Below are 13,611 nucleotides of genomic sequence, written 5' to 3'. Positions count from 1 at the left end.
TTCCATCAATCTTCACCCTGACTCTAGACTTTTAATATAACAGTTTGTAGTAACCTTACATAGACCACACTTTTTCAAAAGTCTCCTGTTTTTCTTCTGCCTGAAACTCCCTCTTCTCAATCATTTCCACTTATAAAAGTATTACTCAATAACAGTAATAAGTGTTACAAATGTTATTTTATAATCATATTATCTGACATTGATTGAGTTCTTTCTCTGTGTTAAACATTGAGTTCAAGGTTCCTTTTGATTCTCAAGGATCAAAACGTGGACACTTCCCTTAGCAATCTTCTTAATAAACCTCGGTCAGGTCATTTTTCCCCTCAGGGTTTTCCTTAATCTCTAGTATAGGTCATTTCTTTTCTTATTAGCACCAAGACTCCTTGTGCTGACTTCAGAGAAAACATTTAGCCTACTGTACTGAAATAGTTCATTTTTGTTCTCTGCTTTCCCTTAATCAGTAACTTCCCTGCTCCGTAAGGACAGAGCCTCTGTCTTATTCAGCTCCATTTTCCAAGCATGTAGCCCCTATTCTGGTGCATGAGAAGATGATTCCTGCTCAGTGTTCGCTTCACCTAGCAGAGCTGATTCAGTGGTGCAAAACATCACTGTGAGGAGTCCTCTCTGCATATTTGTGTGTGTGCTTCAGTCATATCTGACTCTTTGCAACCCCAGGGACTACAGCCCGCCAGACTCCTCTGTCCATGAGATTCTCCAGACAAGAATACTGGAGTGGGTAGCCATTCCATTCTCCAGAGGATCTTCCCAAACCAGGGATCAAACCCGGGTCTCCTGTATTGCAGGCAGACTCTTTCCCTTCTGAGCCATCAAGGAAGCCCTCTCTGCATATTTAATGGAAGACTATTTGATCTAAGGCCTTGACCTTCAAAGGTAGAGGCTGCCCATGCTCATGTTTATATCCCCCTATAGTAACTGGCACTGCATCTTTTATATGATGAAAGCTCAGAAGTGTGAGAAGAGATTTAACTGTTACTCTCTGGATTTCAGGAATATTAAAGTCATGTTCAGCTCTGCTAAATTTTAGAAAAACAGAATACACAGAGTCATTGTGAGAAGCAAAAATCATTAGGCGCTCTAGCCATATTTAAGCAGTGCGATGTCAGAGTGGATGTTCATTAGACTTAATGGATTTGAGTGTGTCAGACAGAATAAATGTAAGAACTTCTGAGTGAGAGCAAAAAGGGACTGAAATGGAACCCTGTGGTGAAAACGGCAAATTGCTTCTTGTAGAGAGACAGAAATCTCAAGAATTAAGGGGTTCCATGACATGCACTTTTTTACACTAAGTGTTTAAAAATTGTTCAGTAATCATGTAATTTGGATTATATCTGAATATGATGATTAATGCAATGACAGTGAACCAGTGTTTCACTTATTAAGTGCACAGTCTGGCCCAGATATTTCACTCTACTGCTAGGCTTGCCTTTTCTCCCATTTCACACATGACGAAACTGAGGCTCAGAAGGATGAGTAATTTTCTTAAGGTCACTCTTTAATATATTTCATGCAATATTCTGTATATTCATTCACGTAACAAGTACATGCTGAACAATAACTGTGCCACACACTGTACCAGGACCTTAACATACAAGAACAAATACGAACTTAAGGGAATTCATAGTCTGGGGCTATACAGTCATGGGAAATAATACAGAAGATATAATGCAGCAGTTTCCCTGAGAGAGAGATCCTGTGGGAACTATGATGAAGGCTACTGTACTCTGGTAAGTTGGGTCTCCAGTTCAGCTTGGAGTCAAAAGGCATATAAGGCATCATGGAATACTTCCCAACAAGTCACAAACAGTCTGAGTCATATTTTAGATGGAGGGAATAGAACCTGACCCAGAACTTGGTCCTAGTCCATCTTTCTCATCCCTGCTTTGACTAGAACATGTGTGAGAAATGGCCGGTCATCTTGATTTTGCTCTCCCATCTGGATTTTGGACACCTTGAGGGATGATGCTGAATAGATCCCACATCCTACAAAGCTGTTCTTCCAAAGTGCTCGGTGGAGACACAGGTGTGTGTCATGGAGGGGTGCTGACATTTTGTCCTACACATCTGTATGCATTTCTGGTGGCTCAGTGGTAAAGAATCCGCCTGCAATGTGGAAGACTCAGGTTCGATTCCTGGGTCAGGAAGATCCTCTGGAGAAGGGAATGGCAACCCACACTTCAGCATTCTTGCCTGGGAAACCCCATGAACAGAGGAGCCTGACGGGCTACAGTTCATATGGTAACACAGAGTTGGACACGACTGAGTGACTAAGCAACAAGATGCTTCTGTACACGTCACTGGTGCCTGTTAATGCAGGCGTGAGCACTGTCAGCGACAGCCCAGTTCCAGTCATTCTGCTAGGTCTTTAACATACCTTACCTGACTTGTTCCTCACAGTGATTCTACAAATTGCTTTACTTGCCTCTGATGCATGGATAAAATCTACCCACGTCTTACAAGTTTAAACAACTGTCCCCAAATGATATATAACACACGAAAGAGTCAAGATCTGAACCAAGAATTCAATGGCTTCAAAAATTCTTTATCTGCCTATTTGGAATCAGAAAAAACGAAACAAATCTTATTCCATCCTTTTGGTAAGCTCTCCTCCAGCATCCTGGCAAGGTGCATTCTTCTCCTAGTCCGGTCTTCAAAGGAGAAAAGACAACCCGCTGCTTCTCTATCCGCTTCTCAATGAGTGGCAGACTCTCTGGGCCCTTCTCCATGTTTCTGATTCTCCATGATTTGACTCTCTGTCTATACCCTGTCTTCCTCCACAATCCAACCAGAAAGAGATCGTTCCTTTTGACTACATATACTAGTAAGTTTGTTCTTATTACGCTTGCTACCTTGTCTCAATTAAACTATCATGATGCTAATTAATCTAGGTCATAGAAAACCAATAGAAATCTCCTGCTGCTGCTAAGTCGCTTCAGTCGTGTCCAACTCTGTGTGACCCCAGAGACAGCAGCCCACCAGGCTCCCCTGTCCCTGGGATTCTCCAGGCAAGAACACTGGAGTGGGTTGCTATTTCCTTCTCCAATGCATGAAAGTGAAAAGTGAAAATGAAGTCACTTAGTCATGTCTGACTCTTTGCAACCCCATGGACTGCAGCCTACCAGGCTCCTCCATCCATGGGATTTTCCAGACAAGAGTACTGGAGTGGGGTGCCATCACCTTCTCCGAGAAATCCCCCTAATAAGGTATTATTTCTTAACTACCATATGTTACCACGTTTACAAGAGATTAAGCAGAGCAACTAATGAGAACTATAAGCTCAGAGTGATGAAATAAATATGAGAGATGATTCCCATAGGTGTGGGCTTTCTTTGAACACCCTTCTGTCTCACTTTCAGGACTATGGGATTGTGAAGCCTAACTTTATGACCAGTGAACTGTTATACAACTTCTCTGTCTTTACTATATCCTCAATCATGAGGTCACTCCCCTCCCTCCCTTTTCACTTTAGTCTAATTCAAGGTGTGGGTTGAGATCCCAGAAGTAGCTGGTTTCCGCTGTGAGCATACTGTTCATTAATCTACTACACACCAAAGTCCATTAATTTTGAATAGCACTATCAATTATACTGCCTGACAGGGAGATAACTATGTTATCACCTTTGCAGAAGTGTCTTCTTTAGGAAATCTATAGAGCCTCAACGAGACTCTAATGCTGATGGATAACTCTCTTCTCAAAAATCACAATTTGAGTTCATTTCCTTTCATGGGATCTTAAAAATATAAGCAAAAAAAAAAAAAAATAAATATATATATATATATATATATATATATATATATATATATATATATCTCCTGAGGCTCGTATCACTTATCCACATAGACAGTCAATGAGCTTACCATTATTCTTCTGATAAAAACAAGAGTTCCTGCTTATTCTGGGTCCTTTAAATATATCTACCTTGCGAGTGTGAAAGACAGTGTTAGTACTTGTACCTGGTCTTGTGAGATTTCCCAGATTTATCTATTAGGTGCCATTGTGAAGTGACTCTTCATTTAGCTCTGTCTCATTCTCCCATTCTCCATACAGACCCTTCCTCGAGGCACTTTGACTTGTTCTTCTTGGCCTTTCTCCAGGATGATTTCTGATTTCTGTTATTCCCACAAAACTCCAATATAAATGAACAAATCCACCTTTTTGCTAAACTCCAGGCCCCTTAAATAATCTCTCTTAAATTAGGCAAGAAGGCATAGCAAAAGCTGACCAAAACCTTCCCCTGGTTTCCTAACATGCTCTACAAAAAACATAATTTACTTGCCAGGCATGCTGTGCCAGGCTCTCGCTCATTCATTCATGCACTTAAGTGTATGTTGGGTGCCCATTCTGTGCCAGACATTCTTTTAATTACTGTGGAAAAGATGGAAGCTTTAAACCTCCCTATACTTAATGGAGAAACAATTAGAAAGGAGCAAATATACACATGATGGAACTGCAGGGGGTGAAGTGGGATGCAGTAAGTAATCAAGGTAAATTAGTGGTCAAATAGGAGATGGCAACACACTGGTCACAGCAAACACCCTCTTCCAACAACACAAGAGACGACTCTATACATGGACATCACCAGACGGTCAATACAGAAATCAGATTGATTATATTCTTTGCAGCCAAAGATGGAGAAGCTCTATACCGTCAGCAAAAACAAGACTGGGTGCTGACTGGGGCTCAGATCATGAAATCTTTACTGCAAAATTCAGATTGAAATTGAATAAAGGAGAGAAAAATCACTAGAACATTCAGGTATGATCTAAATCAAATCCCAAAGAAAGGCAATGCCAAAGAATACTCAAACTACTGAACAATTGCACTCATCTCACGTGCTAGCAAAGTAATGCTCAAAATTCTCCAAGCTAGGCTTCAATCGTATGTGAACCAAGAACTTCCAGATGTTCAAGCTGTGTTTAGAAAAGGCAGAGGAACCAGAGATCAAATTGCCAGCATCCACTGGATCATAGACAAAGCAAGAGAATTCCAGAAAAACATATACTTTTTCTTCACTGACTACGCTAAACCCTTTGACTGTGTGGATCACAAAAAACTAGAAAATTCTTAGAGAGATGGGAATACCAGACCACCTTACCTGCCTCCTGAGAAATCTGTATGCAGGTCAAGAAGCAACAATTAGTACTGGACATGGAATTACAGACTGCTTCCAAATCGGGAAAGGAGCACATCAAGGCTGTATATTGTCACTGTGCTTATTTAATTTATATGCAGAGTACATCATGTGACATGCCAGGCTGGATGAAGCACAAGCTGGAATCAAGATTGCTGGGAGAGATATCAATAACCTCAGAAATGCAGATGACTCCACCCTTATGCAGAAAGTGAAGAGGAACTACAGAGCCTCTTTATGAAGGTGATAGAAGAGAATGAAAAAACCGGCTTAAAACTCAACATTCAAAAAACTAAGATCATGGCATCAGGTTCCATCACGTCATGGCACATGGATGGGGAAACAATGGAAACAGTGAGAGACTTTATTTTCTTGGGCTCAAAATCACTACAGATGGTGACTGCAGCTATGAAATTAAAAGATGCTTGCTCCTTGGAAGAAAAGGTATGACCAACCTAGACAGCATATTTAAAAGCAGAGACATTTCTTTGCTGACAAAGGTCAGTCTAGTCAAAGCTATGGTTTTACTAGTAGTTATGTATGGATCTGAGATTTGGACCATAAATAAAGCTGACTGCCGAAGAATTGATGCTTTTGAACCGTGGTGTTGGAGAAGACTCTTGAGAATCCCTTGGACAACAAGGAGATCCAACCAGTCCATCCTGAAGGAAATAAAATCTGAATATTCATTGAGAGGACTCTGGCTGAAGCTCCAGTACTTTGGCCACCTGATTCAAAGAACTGACGCTTTAGAAAAGACCCTGATACTGGGAAGATTGAAGGCAGGAGGAGAATGGGACAACAGAGGATGAGATGATTGGATGGAATCACAAACTCAATGGACATGAGTGTGAGCAAGCTCCAGGAGCTGGTGAAGGATAAGGAAGCCTGGCATGCTTTAGTCCATCAGGTCGCAAAGAGTTGGACAGGACTGAGTGACTGAACTGAATTAAACTGAAGGTAGGTGACAGAAAAGTAGAAAGGGCAGGGCAGTCAGTGATAAACCTGTCAGGAAAGACCGCTGAGGAGGTCATCGTGGAGCAGAGGTCAAAGTGAATTTCCTAGGGAAGATTTCCAGATCATGGGTATGTCTAGAGCACAGGATCTGAGGCTGGAAGGCCTTTGGCAATTTCAGGGAAGAGAATGGGGCCAGAGTGCTTCCAGCAGAGAGAGAGGTTAGTGTTGGCCATGGGCTAAATTGGGCACCCCAGGAATAAAAGGAAACAAAGGATTATTTTGAGCTATTCCTAGTCCAGCTCCCTGGTGGCTCAGTGGTAAAGAATTCACCTGCCATTACAAGAGATGTGGGTTCGATCCCTGGGTTGTAAAGATGCCCTGGAGAAGGGAATGGCAACCCACTCCAGTATTCCTGCCTGGAGAATCCCATGGACAGAGGAAACTGGCGGGCTACAGTCCATAGGGTCTCAAAAGACTTGGGCACAACTTAGCAACTGAACAACACACAGTCCAGGTCAGGCCTCAGGGTAGAGCAAGCAACATACCTGTCATTGCCTAAAGTGACTGCCCATAAGCCTCCATTTTGCAAGGGAATGATTCTACCAGCTTGTCAGTAACAATGAATTTTTATGTCTTCTCACTATCTCTTTAGGCTGATGCAATTTAAATTTATGATTTAACAAAATATTTAGTGACATCAAATAATGTTCACAACATTGTCTTTCCTGACAAAGGCAAAGGACACCACAGGGCAGTTGGTCTCATTTCATCTTAAATAGTATATATATTTGTATGTGTGTGTAACATTTATATACAATATTTATTTTAAATATATATGTAAGATTGCCAGGAGAAATATCAATAACCTCAGATATGCAGATGACACCACCCTTATGGCAGAAAGTGAAGAGGAACTCAAAAGCCTCTTGATGAAAGTGAAAGAGGAGAGTGAAAAAGTTGGCTTAAAGCTCAACATTCAGAAAACGAAGATCATGGCATCTGGACCCATCCCTTCATGGGAAATAGATGGGGAAACAGTGGAAACAGTATCAGACTTTGTTTTGGGGGCTGCAAAATCACTGCAGATGGTGACTGCAGCCATGAAATTAAAAGACGCTTACTCCTTGGAAGGAAAGTTATGACCAACCTAGATAGCATATTGAAAAGCAGAGACATTACTTTGCCAACAAAGGTCCGTCTAGTCAAGGTTATGGTTTTTCCATTGGTCACGTATGGATGTGAGAGTTGGACTGTGAAGAAAGCTGAGCGCTGAAGAATTGATGCTTTTGAACTGTGGTGTTGGAGAAGACTCTTGAGAGTCCCTTGGACTGCAAGGAGATCCAACCAATCCATTTTGAAGGAGATCAACCTTGGGATTTCTTTGGAAGGAATGATGCTCAAGCTGAAACTCCAGTACTTTGGCCACCTCATGCGAAGAGTTGACTCATTGGAAAAGACTGATGCTGGGAGGGATTGGGGGCAGGAGGAGAAGGGAACGACAGAGGATGAGATGGCTGGATGGCATCACTGACTCGATGGACATGAGTCTGAGTGAACTCCGCGAGTTGGTGATGGACAGGGAGGCCTGGTGTGCTGCGATTCATGGGTTCACAAAGAGTCGGACACTACTGAGCGACTGAACTGAACTGAACTGATGGGCTTCCCTATAGAGTTATTGAAATAAATGTATGAAAATATCACAGAATTATATACTATAATATTAAGAGTAATTATCTTACTGATGAATGATGGGGTTATTGACTTATTCTACTTTTTTTATTATTTGTACATATTTTCCAAAATTTCCACAATAAATATATATGACTTTTATTATTAAAAAAGATCCAAAGCTTCAGTTCTTTTAAAAATTGCTCTAATTTGCAGATCTTTAGGAAAATCTCAAGCATGAGGCATTGTTTAGAACTATTAATCATTCATACGTGAATTGTGTGCAAGTGCTAATTAACAGCATGTTGGACATGCTTCACTTCTCTGAGTGTCAGTTTTATCCTTTGATAAAGTGTAAAATAATGCCTACATGTTAGGATTATTATGAGTAATAAATTGAAGAGATTGCAAGCAATTCAGAAATATCTTAAATATACTATTTTAGGGGTCAGGGATTATACGTGTATTTATACAATATCCAGCAGACTTTTGTATGGAGTAGCTTTAGATAAACAATAAAAGCTTCTGATTAGAGAGTATAAAGCACTCTCCATTGAAAGATAATCATAAAATAATGAAATTACCGGCTAGAAATTGACTTGAAACATCTATCTATCATCAATCCAAGCCTAATCTTTCTACCCCGTCAGTGAATATTCCATTTATCTTTGTGTGCTTTGAACAATACACCCCTCTTTCACTTAGCAGTAACTCCTCTGCTTCAGAACAGAACTCACCATTAGTCCTTTTTCCTCTGTGAAGACAAAGCTATTTCTCTGTTCTTTTCATTCTTCATCCTGCTTCTTTCATCAGGATCGAGATAAAGAGGCTTTACTCAAAATTCACATATAACCTTTTCAAGATTTAATAAACTTCATCATCTTTTCTCTCCATTTCTCCCAATTTTTCTCTCATTTTTCCAACTAGCCCTTGGAAAATAAGGTTACCAGACTCTTATTTTAGAGCAGAAATAAATGCAAAAGAAACAAAAGAGACCATAGCAAAAATCAACAAAACCAAAAGCTGGTTCTTTGAAAGGATAAATAAAATTGACAAACCATTAGCCAGACTCATCAAGAAACAAAGGGAGAAAAATCAAATCAACAAAATTAGAAACGAAAATGGAGAGATCACAACAGACAACACAGAAATACAAAGGATCATAAGAGACTACTATCAACAATTATATGCCAATAAAATGGACAACGTGGAAGAAATGGACAAATTCTTAGAAAAGTACAACTTTCCAAAACTGGACCAGGAAGAAATAGAAAATCTTAACAGACCCATCACAAGCACGGAAATTGAAACTGTAATCAAAAATCTTCCAGCAAACAAAAGCCCCGGTCCAGACGGCTTCACAGCTGAATTCTACCAAAAATTTAGAGAAGAGCTGACACCTATCCTGCTCAAACTCTTCCAGAAAATTGCAGAGGAAGGTAAACTTCCAAACTCATTCTATGAGGCCACCATCACCCTAATACCAAAACCTGACAAAGATCCCACAAAAAAAGAAAACTACAGGCCAATATCACTGATGAACATAGATGCAAAAATCCTTAACAAAATTCTAGCAATCAGAATCCAACAACACATTAAAAAGATCATACACCATGATCAAGTGGGCTTTATCCCAGGGATGCAAGGATTCTTCAATATCCGCAAATCAATCAATGTAATACACCACATTAACAAATTGAAAAATAAAAACCATATGATTATCTCAATAGATGCAGAGAAAGCCTTTGACAAAATTCAACATCCATTTATGATAAAAACTCTCCAGAAAGCAGGAATAGAAGGAACATACCTCAACATAATAAAAGCTATATATGACAAACCCACAGCAAACATTATCCTCAATGGTGAAAAATTGAAAGCATTTCCTCTAAAGTCAGGAACAAGACAAGGGTGCCCACTTTCACCATTACTATTCAACATAGTTTTGGAAGTTTTGGCCACAGCAATCAGAGCAGAAAAAGAAATAAAAGGAATCCAAATTGGAAAAGAAGAAGTAAAACTCTCACTATTTGCAGATGACATGATCCTCTACATAGAAAACCCTAAAGAATCCACCAGAAAATTACTAGAAATAATCAATGACTACAGTAAAGTTGCAGGATATAAAATCAACACACAGAAATCCCTTGCATTCCTATACACTAATAATGAGAAAACAGAAAGAGAAATTAAGGAAACAATTCCATTCACCATTGCAACGGAAAGAATAAAATACTTAGGAATATATCTACCTAAAGAAACTAAAGACCTATATATAGAAAACTATAAAACACTGGTGAAAGAAATCAAAGAGGACACTAATAGATGGAGAAATATACCATGTTCATGGATTGGAAGAATCAATATAGTGAAAATGAGTATACTACCCAAAGCAATTTATAGATTCAACGCAATCCCTATCAAGCTACCAACAGTATTCTTCACAGAGCTAGAACAAATAATTTCACAATTTGTATGGAAATACAAAAAACCTCGAATAGCCAAAGCGATCTTGAGAAAGAAGAATGGAACTGGAGGAATCAACCTACCTGACTTCAGGCTCTACTACAAAGCCACAGTTATCAAGACAGTATGGTACTGGCACAAAGACAGAAATATTGATCAATGGAATAAAATAGAAAGCCCAGAGATAAATCCACGCACATATGGACACCTTATCTTCGACAAAGGAGGCAAGAATATACAATGGATTAAAGACAATCTCTTTAACAAGTGGTGCTGGGAAATCTGGTCAACCACTTGTAAAAGAATGAAACTGGACCACTTTCTAACACCATACACAAAAATAAACTCAAAATGGATTAAAGATCTAAACGTAAGACCAGAAACTATAAAACTCCTAGAGGAGAACATAGGCAAAACACTCTCCGACATACATCACAGCAGGATCCTCTATGACCCACCTCCCAGAATATTGGAAATAAAAGCAAAAATAAACAAATGGGACCTAATTAACCTAAAAAGCTTCTGCACATCAAAGGAAACTATTAGCAAAGTGAAAAGACAGCCTTCAGAATGGGAGAAAATAATAGCAAATGAAGCAACGGACAAACAACTAATCTCAAAAATATACAAGCAACTCCTACAGCTCAACTCCAGAAAAATAAACGACCCAATCAAAAAATGGGCCAAAGAACTAAATAGACATTTCTCCAAAAAAGACATACAGATGGCTAACAAACACATGAAAAGATGCTCAACATCACTCATTATCAGAGAAATGCAAATCAAAACCACTATGAGGTACCATTTCACACCAGTCAGAATGGCTGCGATCCAAAAGTCTACAAATAATAAATGCTGGAGAGGGTGTGGAGAAAAGGGAACCCTTTTACACTGTTGGTGGGAATGCAAACTAGTACAGCCACTATGGAGAACAGTGTGGAGATTCCTTAAAAAACTGGAAATAGAACTGCCTTATGATCCAGCAACCCCACTGCTGGGCATACACACTGAGGAAACCAGAAGGGAGAGAGACACGTGTACCCCAATGTTCATCGCAGCACTGTTTATAATAGCCAAGACATGGAAGCAACCTAGATGTCCATCAGCAGATGAATGGATAAGAAAGCTGTGGTACATATACACAATGGAGTATTACTCAGCCATTAAAAAGAATACATTTGAATCAGTTCTAATTAGGTGGATGAAACTGGAGCCTATTATACAGAGTGAAGTAAGCCAGAAGGAAAAACATAAATACAGTATACTAACGCATATATATGGAATTTAGAAAGATGGTAACAATAACCGGGTGTACGAGACAGCAAAAGAGACACTGATGTATAGAACAGTCTTATGGACTCTGTGGGAGAGGGAGAGGGTGGGAAGATTTGGGAGAATGGCAATGAAACATGTAAAATATCATGTAGGAAACGAGTTGCCAGTCCAGGTTCGATGCATGATGCTGGATGCTGGGGGCTGGTGCACTGGGACGGCCCAGAGGGATGGTATGGGGAGGGAGGAGGGAGGAGGGTTCGGGATGGGGAGCACATGTATACCTGTGGCGGATTCATTTTGATATTTGGCAAAACTAATACAATTATGTAAAGTTTAAAAAATAAAATAAAATTAGAGAAAAAAAAAAAAAGAAATTGAAAAAAAAAAAAAAAATAAGTATGCCATAAATGATGGCTACTGTTGTTATCACTGTAATTATTTTAGACTCCTGAAGATATTTTACATTTTCAACCACTAAGCCATATCTTCCTGATCCTATCCAAACACGTTCAGCTTTTTAGATCTCTGGGTACAACATTCATCCTTGTTAAGCTGCATTTTGTAAGAATTAAATTGTCTTATCACTGTAGCCCATTACTATCTCTTCAGATCCTGATTCATTCAGAAACTGCACATGCTCTCCTTCCCAGATTCCTGTCACCCCTGCGTTTGATGAGCTGTCAACTGTACCTTCAGCAAAGCCACAGATAAAAACATTAACTGCAGCAAATTCAAAGATAGAGGTGCATATGCTGTGCATCAACCAACGTGAGTAGGAAGAGAGCTTCTCTTAGTAGTGTACATCTACGCCGACTGGAAAATGACAGGCTGAACCATCTTTAATTACTTTACTTTAACCCTCTGTGTCACTACATTTACCTGAAGTGAATTCAATGTCATAGGCTCTAGGAATGCTTGACATTGTCCCTGGTTGTCATTTTTTAAAAGATAAATCACAATTCAAATTTGGAGATTGGAAATTTCTTCTTATATTTGATCAGTATCATTAATGAAAATCCAATTAATCTTTATTTTTTAATTTTTTTTGGGGGGGTAGATCTACATCATATTTATTTTATTTATTTATTTATATTTTTTTAATTTTATTTTATTTAACTTTACAATATTGTATTGGTTTTGCCATATATCAAAATGAATCTGCCACAGGTATACATGTGTTCCCCATCCTGAACCCTCCTTCCTCCTCCCTCCCCATACCATCCCTCTTAATCTTTAAATTTATCCTGTTCTAGGTTCTAAGACAGGTGTTAAAAAAGTTCAGTTTAGCAAAATGCATATGTATAAGTAAATCACTTCTATGTATATAGCGTCAAGTACCATAACAGAGGAATTCACCAGTACTTCTAAAGAATCACAAGCAAATTTCTAGTCATATACATATAAAGATGTCAGAATTGGAAAATACCTTGATGAGAATAAAGTTCAATCTTCTCATTATACATTGATTCAAAGAGGGGAAATAACGGTCCCAAATTCACACAGTTAACTGGTAGACCAGAAGTCAAATGTCTACATATAAATCCAATGTTCCTTCTTCAGTCTTCCCCTTGGTAAGAACCTCTAACACCAAGAAATGTATGCATTTATTTATTTACAGCATCTGAATAGCCTACCTGAAGATGGATTCTCATAGTCTAGAGTGGATGATATAGATGCAGAATAACTAGGAAATTTGTATCCTATTGAATATTTACCCTCAGTTCAGTTCAGTTACTTATTCATATCCGACTCTTTGCGACCCCATGAAGTGCAGCACGCCAGGCCTCCCTGTCCATCACCAACTCCCAGAGTTTAGCCAAACTCATATCCATCGAGTCGGTGATACCATCCAACCATCTCATCCTCTGTCATCCCCTTCTCCTCCTGCCCTCAATCCCTCCCAGCATCAGGGTCTTTTACAATGAGTCAACTCTTCGAATGAGGTGGCCCAAGTACTGGAGTTTCAGCTTCAGCATCAGTCCTTCCAATGAACACCCAGGACTTATCTCCTTTAGGAAGGACTGGTTGGATCCCCTTGCAGTCCAAGGGACTCTCAAGAGTCTTCTCCAACACCACAGTTCAAAAGCATCAAGTCT

The sequence above is a fragment of the Bos taurus genome, chromosome 29 (assembly GCF_002263795.3).
Source record: "Bos taurus isolate L1 Dominette 01449 registration number 42190680 breed Hereford chromosome 29, ARS-UCD2.0, whole genome shotgun sequence".
NCBI classification, from domain to species: Eukaryota; Metazoa; Chordata; class Mammalia; order Artiodactyla; family Bovidae; genus Bos; species Bos taurus.
Note: the sequence above shows the minus strand (reverse complement) of the source record.